The sequence below is a fragment of the Gopherus flavomarginatus genome, chromosome 1, assembly GCF_025201925.1.
Source record: "Gopherus flavomarginatus isolate rGopFla2 chromosome 1, rGopFla2.mat.asm, whole genome shotgun sequence".
Taxonomy (NCBI): Eukaryota; Metazoa; Chordata; order Testudines; family Testudinidae; genus Gopherus; species Gopherus flavomarginatus.
The window spans coordinates 203,529,276-203,544,953 of record NC_066617.1 but is presented as its reverse complement, the minus strand read 5'-3'; the positions used below and the strand labels follow the sequence as shown (position 1 = coordinate 203,544,953).

At 38.4% G+C, this 15,678-nt stretch overlaps 1 protein-coding gene across 7 annotated transcripts in view; it reads left to right on the top strand.

The window, feature by feature from the left end:
- Positions 1-15,678, top strand: part of RUNX1 (RUNX family transcription factor 1) — a 219,772-nt gene that overhangs the window by 143,219 nt on the left and 60,875 nt on the right. The window lies entirely within an intron of this gene.

The following is a 15,678-nucleotide window of genomic DNA, read 5'->3' as shown; positions in this document are numbered from 1 at the left end:
GTGTGCCAAGTAGTGGCTGAAAGATAATCAAATAACTGAGCTACATTTCAATGTTCATTTTACATTTAATAGTGAAGCAACAGGCCTGTATCATTATTGCTGGGCATGCAGTGTAATCTTCATTATTTGAAAAAAAAAACACTTGATTTTCTCGATACCAATACAGGAAGGTGAGAGTATCACAGATTTTCAGAAACACCAGGATGTTGTATTTAGGAGACTTGGCTTGCCCTCCAGTACAAAGCAGATTTGCATTGGAATTGGCTGATGTCCAGGATTACTATTCCTCACCCTCAGTTCAGAATGCCACTGGGAAAACCTGCCTGTCTGGCTTGTAGGCCTTAGTAAGTAATTTCTAAAAGAACAATGTAGTTTAAGACTTAAGAAACCTTAAGCTTCTCTGCCTGACAATCTGGTAAATATCTTCCTTTATTTTTTTCTCCCAAATTTTCCCTTTTATTCATTCATTTTTCAAATGTCATTATTCTGTACCAATGCAAAGTATGTAGCTATCTTAATATAGCTTATTATGATGAAATAAAGCTAACACGAAAAGCCAAATACCACACAGGAAGCTCATTGGCCAAAATTAAAAAGAAATAGTTATTTTAGAGAGGGAAAGTTTCAGGGTCTGGTGGACACTACATTGATTCCACATGGAATCATTTAGCCAAATAACTGTCTGCTTTGTAGGTGGTAACATTTTTTTCATGTTTTCTGGGTGAAAACTACTTTGAATGGGTTAATATATTAGTAATTGATGTGAATGTATCTTGGTTTACCTGCAGAAGCTGTCAATCTTACCTTTAAACATTTTTCTGGAATTTAATGATTATTATAACTAGTTTTATTGCAAGATCTTTTTTAATTGTTTTTTTTAAAGAAATAAAAATGAAATTTAAAAATTCAGCAATTGGCAGAGTCAGAACCACATAAATAATTTGGCAGATAAGAATATGCCATTTTTCATTTCTATGAAACATAAGAAAATGTAAGTCTGTGCCACTGGTTTTCGCTTCACTAGCCTATATGAGAACACTTGAAGGATACTACAAGACATAATCAGAAAGATTCATTTTAGGTCTCTTTCTTCAAGACATAAATTTGAGGAAGAAAGCTCAGTTTAAACTGCAATGTAGATGACAGAAATGTGCTAACAAGTTAATGGGCCAGATTCTGAGTTCATTTGGTTTTGACTTGCCTTCTAATGGCAGAATTTGACTCATTCCGTGTAGTTTCATTTTCTGACATATTATTTAAGGACATTTTTGTTAAACTTTGCTTTTACTAAAAGTTAAATTCATTTAAAATTATAATAGTATTCAGAGTGCGGACTGGAACTCAATAGATTATAAAAAGCCGTAAAACTTGTCTTAAGCGATTACCTGGGGCCTGATCCAAACTTGTTGGCATTGATGGAAAGACTCCCATTGACTTCAGTTGGTTTTGTATTGGACCCTTGGATAACAATTAATTGGGGTTTTAAAATATGGGGAGGGGAGTCTCTTGAAACAGGAGGTTTCCTGAGAAGGATGGCCTCTTATATAGATTTCACTGTATTATAATTGATCAAAGCAAAAGAGAAGAAAAGTAACATCAGTGTATTCGAAAAAGAAAAGTTGTAGTCTAAAAATAACATTGTTGTATAACATATGATATTGTGATAAACAGCAGGATAGACAGACAGAGGTGATGGTCCAAGGGTTCGATAATAGGATACAAAGCCAGCACTATCTGTTGCTTGTGTTGTTCATAATCTGTGTATTAATAAAGGACTTCTGTTTCCAGATCTATCAAGTTAGTATCATCCTCAATCACTAACTTTCAGAAGGGTGAAATTCATCCCTGCATGGAGGGCCAGCACACCACTGATGCTACAGAATGGGACTCTGCTGGGGGGGGACAGGGAGTTGTAACTGAAAGAAGCTGTGTTTCCCTGTGTGCTGTGGAAAGTGGTGCTGGAGGGTAGCTTGGGGAGGAGCCTTGGGATATTTTGAGTGTGCCAATCCAGTGTCTCTAAGACTTGTTGCAAGTGGTGAAGGGGCTGTGGTCACTACTCCAGCCCATAGGTTGTGGTCACCACAGCATATTGGACTGCAGATACAGACCCTGGGTCTGGGTTAGAGGGGGTAAATTTTGCCTCCTACTGTTTGCATATTTCACCTGAATTAAGTTTGATTATTCACGCTTTGTATGAGTAAAATGAATGTCACCCTAAGAGAGAGATGGAGGGGGGTTATTTACAAGGCTGTCCGCAGCTATTTGTTAATATTATTGTAAATTGTTTGTTTTTTCAAGTGGTTAAAACATTTTTTCTGGTTTTCTTGTTCTCTTTGTTTATTTGTAGAGAGCTACTCAAAAGTCATTGACCTTTTAAAACTGGGAAAGTAAAAGTTGTTAGTAAAGAAATTATTAGAAAGCAGGACTCTGTTGAACGGGGACTGTCTTTAACTTTGTATAGCATCTAGCATGTTCTTAGTGCTTAACAAATATGTATTATGAATGATACTATGCCATGTGAGTAACATATGTAAGCACAGAGATGAAATACAATATAAACAAGTTTCAGCTCATCATTTCAGGTAGGATTGAAGTATTCTTTTAGATTTCTCTGTAAAATTAAGTGTCATGGCAAAATCTGACATGAAAACTCTCTGCATTTATATAATGTATCATAGATCTTGCAAATCAAATAGTGGTAATCCATCAGTGTGGGGAAAGATAGGCAAATTATATTCATTAATAACACAGTCCTTTAGACAAAGTCACTTTCTTGGTGCAAGCTTTCATTGGAAACTTAGTGGGAAGAGGGGATAATTCTTTGTAAAACTGTACAACCAAAACTGACTTATGTTTGCATTGAATATATAACTGTAGACATTTCTGTATGAATTGCTGATTGTTAAGGAAGTATACGATACAGCTCAGTGAGGATATTTGAATTGAAAACATCATGTGGTCTGGAGGGTTCAGCGTGACTCCTGCTATCTTTGCCAGCTGACAGACATTCTATTGGGTTACTTAAATTTGGTCTGGGCAGAAGAAGTTTCGATCAAAAAGTGTCAATAGGAGAAAAATAATGGTAGAGTGATTTTTAGAGCTTCCTGTCTCCGGGAGCATTATGGTTGTAAACAGCGATCATGCCAAGTGCTGAACTACTGGCCTAGTTCCAATAACAATAAATCTACTTTTTGGTTGCATGAAGCCATGCTTGAACATTTTGTTTTAAACTTCAGATAATGAGGATGATGATGATGATGAGATAGCCTGTTGTTCTCTGAGAGTTTTCTTATTTTGTACGATTGTAAAAGAAGTTCATCTTAGTAGGATACTGTTTATGGAAAACAAAGTATCTCACTGAAAGAAGAGGTTACATTGTTTCAAGAAATCTGTTTGCCTTTAAGCATTTTTTGTTTTGTGTTTGGTTTGGTTTGCTTTTCTTTCTTGTGTGCCCTCTTTTAGACATCTTCTCAAGCAAAACTGTCTGGAAAAAAAAGTCACATCAAGAACAGCTGCTGATTTGTAGTCAAAATAAAATCATTAAGAGAAAAATAATTAATGCTCTGGCCTCAGGGCACTTTAATGAACTTCAAATGACTACTCTAAAGTGTGCAGCTCTCATCAACTCTCTTGTACTTAACAAAAGAACTGAGGGTGTTCTAAATCAGTGGCACACAACTGTTGACATACAGAGGGCCACAGTAATATAATGTGCATATAAACGTACATAAGCCTTCAGCGATTTGGGGTCAGTTTGTAATGTCCCCTCATATAGCATTTAGAGTAAATGGCAGGGCGGGACAGACATTTTGTTTAATCTTAAATCTTTTGCTTCTCTTTTCTCCCATTTTTAATCCTTTTTCTCTCTTTTTGACTACGACTTTCCTTCTCAGACCATTTTATCTTTTCCCTTTTGTTCTCTGTCTCTTTAACTAAAATCTCTCCTCTTTTTCAGTGTTCTCCATCTCAGTTTTTCTCTTATTCCTGCTCCTCTATTACTCTATTACTATCCCCTGCCATTTCTTGTCCTAGAGCCACTGAGTGAAATTCTGACCCCATTGTAATCAATGGGAGTTCTGTCATTTGACTCCAGTGGGCCTAGGTTTTACCCATTGCTTTCAAAGTGCCTCTTCCCAGGCCAATTGTAGCCTGAAGCTCAGCTCTGGTTTCTTACGCTACCAGCTTCAGGCACTTTGTGCCTGATTCTCCTTTACACTACAGCTGCTTTACCCTGCTTGGGTGGTATACATTATTGTTATTTAATGTTTAGATTGTGGTAAAACCTAAAGGCCACAAGCAGGTTGGGCCCCACTGTGCTAGGCAAAGTACCAAAATGGCTTTCATGTCGATGAAAATAAGGCCCTCTAGTTTTTAGCCTCACCTAGTCAACTAGCAGTAGTACTTCTTCTCCCTCCTTGTGGGCAAGGGGTTGCTTCTAATACTATGCAAGGAAGGGAGAGGCGTTGGGTGGCAGGAGTGGGTGTAGAAGGAGCTCCTGGAGGCCTACAAGGGGGAAGTGGGGAGGAGCAGCTACTGGAATGAAGCTACTAGAGCTCTACAGGGAAGTGCACGCAGTGAGTTTCCAATCCAGTTTCCTGAAATTCAGTGAGAAGCTGCAGGAAACACATTGATAGGTGACCATGTATAATTGACAGGCTGAAGGTTACACACCATGGTTCTAAAAGCTAACATAGTAATGTCCGTGCTTTGAAGTCTTATTGAAGACTTAGCTACATTAGAATGTCCCTTTAAGGAACTTTCTATTAGTGGGAGGTGCCTGGTGTTCATACAGAAATCTATCTATATCGGTGGTTCTTGGACATCCATTAATACAAGTTACCCCGAGTTGTGCATCAGCGGGTGTTAGATCAGTATAATGCTAGTGTAGATGCGTCCTACTCCCACAATAAATGACTCATTGCAAACAGTCCTCCTGTTGATGTTCCACACTTGCACCACTCACTGCAGAACTCACCTCTCTGGTCATCTTTCTACATCCACTGTTCTGGGGTCATCTGGGCTGGAGGTCACTCACTTATTCAACTAGTGCTGACAAACATACAGGTGCCATTTGCCAGCCATATTCAGCATGCCACTCTTTTGAAGCCTGTGTACTGACACCATCTTTGTTCATGTGTCTGCCTGGAGCCATGTGGTGGTCATTGGCTTCATTGTTCTGCAGGGTGAGAAGTGTGCCCAGTACCAGCTGGGAACTAATTACCAAAATACTAAGATCTTCCAGTGTCTGTCTGAACAGGTGGCTGAACTGGGATTTGTCCAAAGTGAAAACCAGTGCAGACAAAAGGGCAAGGAGCCAAGACAAAATCAGTAAGGATTACAGCAAGTGAATCAATATCTGGTACTCTTTAAGCTATTACACAATAAGCACCTCAGGCCGAGAATAGGTCATACTGAGATGTGGAAAATGCCATCTTTTACATAGAAAAACTGAGGTTTTTCCAAACATGATTCTGAAAGAGAGGCTTGGCAGAATTCAGTTCTTTGTTTTTTTTTTAATATAATTTTGATGGATCATATCAATGTTTATTTTTAATCACTTTTAAAGATCTGTATCCATTTAAATTTTCAAAGTAGCGGGAAATTATGGAGGCGGGCCAGACAATTATTTAATGGCAGTAGACGTTGTGATTCAAAAAGTTAAAGCTTTATAGACTGTTAATGCAAATTGTCAATGTCATGGGTCAAAATATAAAAAGTCAATATCCTTAAATCAACAAATGGTACTTATTTTTACTATTCATTTGCTAGTCCATTTGTAACCAGCCTAATTCAAAATCCATTCTAAGTCTAATGAGTTTTCCAGCAGCATTTTTTGTACTTTGTTTAGCTGTATATTTTGATTATTATAGATGGAATTTTTTATCTGTTTGCATGTGTACAGTGAAATCAACATTTACCGGTATTCCCCAATAAAAATCTAATCTTTCCAAGTCTAGCAATATTCTAGCATGTACAGGGCTAGGAGACAGGAATTCCTGAGTTCTTATTCTACCGCTGCTATTGACTTGTTCTGTGACCTTTGGCAAATCACTTAACCTTTTAGTGTGTGTCTGATCACTTATAAAACGGGAGTGCTAATTTCTACTTCCAGAGATGCTGTAACAACACATCAACATTTTGAAATTATGAAGTGTTACAGAAGGTTTAAATACTATTATTAGAATTAATGATCCCAAGGATAAGGCCACATTGTAATTTTATTCTGACTCCCTGAGTTTTCCTCTCCATTTCATTTTTTTACAGTGGGTTTTCCCCCCTCTATACTGTTGTGTAGCATCACAGCACTCTGCTAAACAGCTGCTGCATTCCACCCCAGAGATGGCTGCATTTCACTGGTGGACTAAGTGACTTCAGGATATTTGTAAAGTACTAGGGGGCTCTTTTGCAGTGAAAAGGTCTGTGTAAATATAAAACATTATGATGGAGGAGTCTAAAAAAGCAGCACTTCTGCGTACATAGGTGGCCATAACTCAAAAGGACCAAGCCAGTATATTGAGCAGTAAATTAGCTACCGAATGGCAGAAATGAAGTGCTGTATGTCAGGCTGATCTTTGTGGGAAAAAAATCACTCTTCTGTAATTCAACTCTCCCAACCCCTTTTACAAACATTAGTAACGTGCAAATATTTATGAAGTCCACATATGCCTTTCAGTGCGCAATAATATTTTTGAAATAAACATCACATTTTAGCAATAAAGCCGTCTAATCCCTTTGTACTGCCACTGTGCCACACAAGTTGGGCACCCAACAGCTTCTCATTCTTCCAGTACTGTAATTATTGTCTCCACCCATGTTCCTAAGAATTTTATAGAGGCGCTGCAGCAGCTCTACTTACAGTTCAAGGCTGATTGGCTTCTCCATTAAGAGCTCTTTTATCAAATGCTTTAATTCACATGGAAAACTTGATCTGCAGGCCTCCAGTCTAACAAAGCATTCCCATACAACATTCCCTATAAAGTGGATCTGCTGTTTCTTAGGGCAGGATGAAATATATTTCTTTTCTTTTTTTTTTCTAGTTTCCAACATCATTCTTCTTTCCAACATACACTACACTATACTACACCACACTGCTGGAATGTTTAAAAGTTGAAACACATAAAATTAAAGATGTCAATGAACAAATATACGCAGCTAGCCAAATTCCTGCACTTACACCCAATAAAACCTGACCTATGAACTTGACCAATGCCATGATGTCATCTCCAGATATTTTGATTTTTTTGTGGGGAAGAGTACTGCTGATGTTGATGTAATTCCCCATAGGCGATCGGTGATTCAATGTAAGATAATTACTCTACTCTCGCCATGTTCTCAGAGACCTCCCTCTTGCCGCCCTGGTCCCAGATCTGTAGACCTCATGCATAATCTCCCTTTTGCTCAGTTACTTCCTGTTACGCTTCTTTCCTCCCACTGCCTCCTGCCTGATAAGTGGCTGTGGACTTTATCCAGCTAGCATAACTAAGGATGTTACTATGCAGACAAATGACGAGGGAAGACATGTATCAGGAAGTAACTGAGCAAAAGGGAGAAGATTATGCATGAAGTCTATGGGTCTGAGACCAGGATGGCAGGAGGGAGGTCTCTGAGAACATGGTGATAGTAGAGCCAGCCAGAGTCTTCTAACAACCACCATTTGGTATCTAGACAAGTGTGGAAATTGTGCACTGGTCATGCAGAGACCAATTGATTTAGTCAATTCACTTGTCCTGTTCCAAAATTCATAAAATATAAGCAAGATTTACATTTAAAAAAAATCAGAGTGAAATTAAGCTCTATGGAATTCACATTTATTTAAAACATCAATATTTAAAAACTGATAAATGAATAACCTCAATTCTTAAGTGGGAAAAGGGTTATCAAGTCTCTTCCAGGCAAACAATGGAACAGCAGCACCAACTGACACACATTCTCAGAGTAGCAGGGAAAACTTGGGCATAGGGACTCCCCAAGCAGTGAAGGAGAAGGGTGGCATCATGCTAGTGCCTGAGACTAGGAAGTGAAACTGACCATCAATGCAGAAATGAAACTGACTCTACATAAAACACTGTCACATGAAAAAGTAAACAAGTGAAAAGTATATAGAGAGAAAATCTGTCACTGTTCATAATCAGAGGGCCCAGTCATGCAGCTCTTAATGAGTAATCCTTATTCTTGTTAGCAAGGATTGCTCTTCCAAGAATTACAGGATCAAACCCTAAGGCAATAGTTGTTACAGTAATACATAAAAAAGTGTTCAGACAGAAATTTGATATTTGAGTTCACCATGTCCCATTTATTGTCAGTACGCTAGCATCCTCAGTTACGCTAGTTGGAATGTGTGCTACTCAGGGGTACTAGTCTATTTCTTTTTTAAGAAAAGAGGAGGTATTTACACACTAGGACAGATTATCAACTCTGCTACTGCAGGAAAAAGGGTAAAAAAAAAATCCATTTTAACTAGCTACCTGGGGATTCGCCAGTGTAAGAGGATTCCTCAGGTAGTGTATAGCTGTGGTAGCACCAGGATCATGGCTGGTGCTGTGGCCAGAGCACTGTTGTACACCAGCAATACCTGTCTGCCAGAATAGCCCCAGGGGGCGTGGAGAGCCAGACATGTTTTTAGACCTTTGTGTTTACTCTAAGTTGTTTTGGAGGCTGAACCAGCCTCTGACCGGCCCCAAGATCTGGATCTATTAGTTTTAATATTTTATGTCAAAATTGTGCATTTAAAAAAAATTCTTTGTAGAGGGATGGCTCTCTTAAAACATAGGATTAATGAAAATCCTCACCATATGTGTAATGTTTTTTAAAGTAGATTGGATTCTAGGACCCAGAAAAGGTTGATATCACTTAATTTCACTTTTGGAATTCAATGACTTAATATACACACCATGTTTCTCATAGAGTGAGGTAAACACACCTATTTATGATTCACAAAATAATAAAGTGAAGATTGTTTCAATCCAAATACACCCTCTCCCTGCCACCACACACATTCTGAAAAATGTTGAGAAACTCCATCTAATTCAAAATGCAGGAAAATTAATTATAAATCCAGAAAGCATTTGATTTGCTCACTGTAGAAAAGGTGGGTGTATGGGCGGAGAAATGTGAGAGTACAGCTTGCATCTATTGTTGGTCAATGTATGGGTATGTCTACACAGAAGCTGGAAGGTATAAATTCCACTTGAGGAGACAAAGCCACACTAGCTCTGAGCTAGCATACTAAAATAAGGGGTGTAGCTGCAGTGGTGTGATGAGCTAGCCTCCCCCGCCAAGTACATTCCCATGTGAGACCCGGGTGCATACTCAGGGCAGCTAGCCCCTATCACTACTTGAGCCACACTATATTTTTAGCCTCCTAACTTGATCAGAACTAGCATGGGTCTGACTCTGTAAACTGGAATCTACACCTTCCAGCTCCAGAGTAGACATATTTTATGGAGTGCTGCAGGGAACAGAAATGAAAGCAAGGAGTGGAAGCCAGTAGCTGAGTTGCACCCAAATTACTAGTGTCTGTGTTGCTGAGCCATTAGTATTCAGATGATTCAGAATCTTATCACAATGGATTAAATTCTGTGGTTCTTATTTGGAGCAGAGAAGGAAGGGTGAAATGGGTGAAATTCTGACCCTACTGAAGTCAATAGCAAAACATCTATTGATTTAATTGGGGACAGGATTTCATCTTATACGGGTAAATGTAGAAGTAAGAACTTTGTGCAATGAGACACTTGGAATTATCCAGTAGAAATGTTGCAGAATATAGCCATAAGGTTAAGCTGATGGGATCACTTGGCTGAAAGGGTGCAACAGCTGCATCTCCAAAATCTGACATTTCATGTGAAAAAAGAACTGGCCTGTTGTACATGCAACTACCTGTTTGTGCACACTGTTATTTGGTTTGTAGGTGGAAATAATTATTTGTACACTGTTTTGCAAGCATACCCATTGTGCTCTCATTGTCAAATTTGGCTTATAGTGCAGTGGTCACCATTAAAAATTCTGTATTTGACAACAGGTACCACATAGTAGTATATGAAGTTACTGTAGTTTCTCTTGTGCTTGAAATAATAGCTGTGTGTGGTATCTGTGTGATAATGGTTAATAAAAGTTAACTCTTTAATATCTTCTACTTTAACTATAATTGTTCTCCTATGAGATGCCCACTGAATGAAATGCCATTGGCAAAGTTGTGTCTTTAGTTGTATGAAACTGCCACTGAAGACAACAGGAACAAGATAGACATTTGAGGACAGAATTTTACCTTGTTTAGTTTTTTCTAGACTGTCATACAATTAGGTGAAGCATTTAAAAAAAATAAACCATGCACTAAGCAACAGCTAACTAAAGGTCAGTTCTTCTACTCTTACTCATCCCATTAATTTCAGTGAGATTATTCAAGTAGCAAGCTATTACTCAATCAAGAGTGGCAAAATATTTCCCTAATGTATAGTTGTTAATGTTGCATGTGTGTGTGCGCGCATGTTCGTATATGTATATATATTGCATGTACATACAGCCACATGCATTATAAAAAAAAATAGTAGACATCTTTACATTGGCACTTTGGCAGATACCTAGCGAAGTGTCATGAGAAGTTTTGAAAGATATAAAACAACAATCATTTAGCACAGTTTAATAAAATCAGATGACCACATAAGTATGAAAAAGTAGTAGCAGAAACTATTGTACCATAATTTCTCTTACTACAATGTGGAAACCTCTCTCAGACATCATGAAATTAGGCATAATATCATCTGTGTTGTAGTGTGTATTTTTGTATTACATTTCATATTTTTTCATCCATATTGCTTGGCCTTGTCTGCGCAAACATTCTTGGCTCCTTTCCCATTTTTACTTCTTTTCCAGTTTGTTAAAATAATGTATTGTAATTACTTAAGAAACCAATAATATTCTATGACAAAAGAAATCCTAAGGCAGCATATAGCTATTGTAACCATATCACCAGCTTCTCTTGCTTTTTTTCCCTTCCGCGCTTTATTGGCCCAATCCTGAAGCTTTTACTACATTTTTGTCCAATCCTCATTCAGACACTCCCCCTCCCCCCAATGGATTGAGCTGGGAGTTTTGCCTGAGAAAAGACTGCATAAAAATGGAAAGGGGCACTCATAATATGGTTTGTAATCTCTAAAATTCTTCTCTCATCTCCCCCACTCATTTCTCTTCCACAATCACAACACACATGAGAAGACAGAGAACCATCCTTTAAAAACATCTGGTGAGCCCTGGGGGCCACATGTCTTCTGTGCTACTTTCTGTTTGCCATTCTCTGTAGTTGGCCTGGGTGTGCTGCTTTGCGTCCACACGCATTCTAAAAAATGCCTCCCATGCATAGAGCCATCTTGTTCTTTTAATTACATCTCTCAGGGATGATTAATGCAATACACAAAACCTCTTTGCATGTTACCAGGTTGTTGTCTGGGATTCGTTATTTTCCCACCTTGACTTCATTCCCTCTCAAAAGCTGCAAAGGCCTCAGATTACAGCAACCCCCTCTCCAGCTGAAGAGGCTGGAATGCAGCTCACTGAAGAGCCCTTCAACACTCTGTCAAGCATCATCCAGAAAGTGCACAGGGAGGGCACTTCAAGTGTCTCACTTTTCCCTGGTTCTCACTGTATTTCCAGTCCCTGTCAGACTGGAAATGACTGAGCTCAGGACACAAGTATAGATGCCTGTCTGGCAGAGCAGTGCACTATCATTGGACCATCAAGTTATGATTTTTAGAAGATTTTTTAAATCTATCTTTTCCTTTAATGTTTTAATCACCAGTGGCTCTAGAGAGCATTCCTGTGTAGTTTCTAATGTAGCCATCAACGTAGTATCTAGGCACCATATACAAAATTAAGTGTTACTTATTGCCTATCCAGAAATATAACTAGTTCTCTTCCCTGTGTTAAATTGTTTTTTCAAGGGGATCATGGTGGGATCTTGCAGGAGAAACATTGCCAGGCTGTTGTGCTACCCTAATACTGGGGACAGATCTGATTTACTGAAACAGTGAATTTTGTACTGTACCTTTTAAAGATGCAAGATTTGGGCTTATCTTATTGTTGCTGGGAGTATATTCCAGAGCCAACGGCCCTCTGTTGGAAAAGCCCCAGGATCCTGAAAGTTTTATCCTTGGGACCAAGAGCTGCCCCATCCTTGATGTTAGGAGCTGCCATGGATAATTACTGAGGGAGTGGCAGTCTCTATATCTTGCTCATTAGCAGTATTAAAGAAAGGGGGCTGGAGGGAGGGATCACTCAGTGGTTTGAGCATTGGCTTGCTAAACCCAAGGTTGTGAGTTCAATCTTTGAGGGGGCCATTTAGGGAACTGGGGTTAAAAAAAATCTGCCGGGGGATTGGTCCTGGTTTGAGCAGAAGGTTGGACTAGATAACCACCTGAGGTCCTTTCCAACCCTGATATTCTATGACCTCATAGGAGATCATTTCACTATTCTCACCCAATACACCTACATATGCACAGTAATTTCCAATTTTAATTACCACATATTGAGTGCGCATGATCTCTAGTCCATTTATGCATTGTCTTTCTATTTGTGCTTTGTGGATGGTTTAAAACAGGTGTCTCATCTCTTGCCATTAGCTAACAAAGGGCTGTGTACTGGGGAAATCTGACTGTTATTTATCAAGAAACTAATCTTATATTAATAACCAGTTTTGACCGATCATGTGTGTTTGTATATATCTCTGTGTGTAATAGGCACATGTGTATCTAGGAAAAAATGAGATCACAGATTTAGGCTGCATACTAATGCACAGATTGAAGGGGAAAGTTTGGGTGTGCATTCATCCTATGAATTTATTCACGTAAAATTAGGTTGAATACATTTCTAGCTAATTTTACCTGAATCAACCAGACATGTAGTTAATACATGTGTAATGAGTAAAACTAAATGCAAATTAAACAAAATGGCCAGAGAACTACAGTGGAATTATCAGAGAGTAACAGTAAGTGACACATAGGCATATGGTTATGTAGTCCTGTGGTTAACCAGCATGTGGTTAATAAGTAGACTTCTATAAACTGTAAAAGGTAAGCGGGTGTCTTCCTGCTTTTGCCAAATTGTGTCACAACAGGCACCATCATTTTGAAATCTAGTAAGTTTTGAAGAATATCTTTAAAGCAGTTACAAATATTGCACCTGGCTCTGATTCTCTATGGTAATTTTTTTGATTTTACAATCACATTTAACCATTAAAAATATTTTTCTCGCTCCTTGTGCTGTGTAAAAATCCTACAGAAACAACAGGGGGACTGATTGTGTTAGGGAAACAGTGAAAATGCCCCATTAAGTGCTATCAAATGTCCCAAATAAATAAACTGGAAACATTATAGCTAGAAATAGATTAATAAATAGAAAAGTATTATTTTTCTCTAATCTCTTTCAGTTATGTGCATTTTAGGTGCTATTTGTAATAACAGTATGTAAAACATTTTCTTCAAGAAGCAGGATATGTTTTTGCTTGATTATGTCCCTTTAATATTAGTTAAAATCCCATGTTTTGGGTGTTAATTTTCTTGGGGAGTTTTTAATAGTAGTTATTTTTGATCGTTCATAGAAAAGTCTGAGTATTGGCAACATAATTGTTATGATCTGTCATACAATTTGGTATTTAAAAAAATGTCAAAAACACATTGGCCTTGAGTCTGGCTGAGTGGACGCAAGCTAGGGGTCAATGGTCTTGAGGCATGGATCAAAGGTGGCCTTTATGCCACCTTTACAGCTCCTCTCGATACCTGGAGCTACTTTTCAGCAGAGGTTGGGAGGGTATTAGGAAGGCACAGGACTGGAATGCAGAAGAATTGAGTTTTAATTCCCAGCTCAGATACAGATTTATGTGACATTGGCTGAGACACTTAGGGCTTGTAGCAATGCAGACTAGAGGGATGCAAATTCTAAAGCACATCAACACACTGTGCACTAACTGGCCATGTAGAACCTGCTGGTGTGCACTGAAAGTTCCCTAGGGCACATTAATGTACTACTGTTTGGAAAGGAACTAATTAGCATGCACTAGGGAACTTTTAGCGCATGTCAGCAGGATCTACATGGGCCAGTTAGTGCACAACACATTGGTGTGCCCTAGAATTCACACCCCTGTGGAGCGCATTGCTCCACTGTGTAAACAAGTCCTTATTTAACCTGTGCTTTACTGCTCCATCCTAATTCACAGGGACATTGTGAGGATAGAAACCATTAATGATTATGAAATGCTCAGATATTAGTGCTGAGGGCTATACCGATACCTAGATAAGAACTGAGTTCAGATACTATTGAAAGTGAAACTATCTTACTCTCGTCACACGTGGATGAATACCTACATCTAGGTAAACAGGGCAAACTATAACAATGGGAAGCTTTCATCAGAAGAACCCTGAGATTTGGTTGACAGGAATGCTGGAGACCAGCAATGAGGTGCTTTCTGTAGAGGTGTGGGAAAGTTTGTACAACACATGCCTATGCAAGTATAACCTCAATTATCTGAAATTCCCCATTGTCCAAATCAGGGCCGTGTTTCTTGAAAATTCTATGATTATCCATGTCCCCCATGACATTCAGAGAACTCTACTAAAATTGGCTACAGGTAGTGCTGTCAGCCTTTTATTTCTGTAAATGCCAAAGTAATAATTAATATTTATACAGTGCTTTACATGGTCAGTATGCCACACATTCAATAGCTAAATAATCTGAAGGACACTAGGCAAGTAGGAGTAGTATCCCCATTTTACGAATGAGAGTAAAAGGAGTTTGCACCAAAACAGAAGCAGAAATATTTAAATACATTATAATCGTGAGGCGTATCTCATAATTTCTTATCTCCCTTTGAACCACCAAACGAATAATTTTCAAAACTCAGAAATATGGCATGAACATACTATATCTGAAAAGTCTTCCCTTTGAATTATAACGAAACCCATCATAATATCTTAGCAAAACTTTCCATAGAAATCCAGGAAGCAAGTTTTTACCCACAAAGGGATAAAATAAAAAAGCTGAGTTTGTATAAAATATTCTTGTCCAGGTTTAAAACAAGGGGGAGGAAGTGGAGGAAATCCAGAACAAGCAGATCTCTGTTATGTCTTCATGGAACTCTTTAATTCCCTTCAGGCAAACTATAGAGATCTTTTTTAATCTTGTCTCTATAATTTCTTGGAGCTATGGTAGTAGATTTCGCTGTATTTTAAAGGATTCCTGTTTACTCTGTAGAATTGATCTAACACTAGCTTGAACCATCTACCATGGGATTTTCAACACTTCCTAGAGAACCTGAACATCCTTTTGATTTAATGGGAATTGTGTGTTCAGATTCCTTAGGCAGCTTTGGAACTCAGCCATAATTTATAGGGCTCTGTGAACTAACACCCTTCACAAACACAGATAATTTGTAAGTGGTAGTGTGGATAATTTAAAATATAACTGTCCAGCTGTAAACTATGTATTATACAAAGTATAAATAACATTAAATGTAAATCAATTCGTTATACATGCTTGGAGCAGTAGCCATGTATGGAATATGCACAGCCTTGGATTGCCCTGAAGTGCATGTGAAATGCTTCACTGTATGGGCACATATATAATATATAGAGAATAAAATATGATGTGTTTTCGAGCTGTTGAAAACGACAGATACAAATTCTCTCAGTGCAT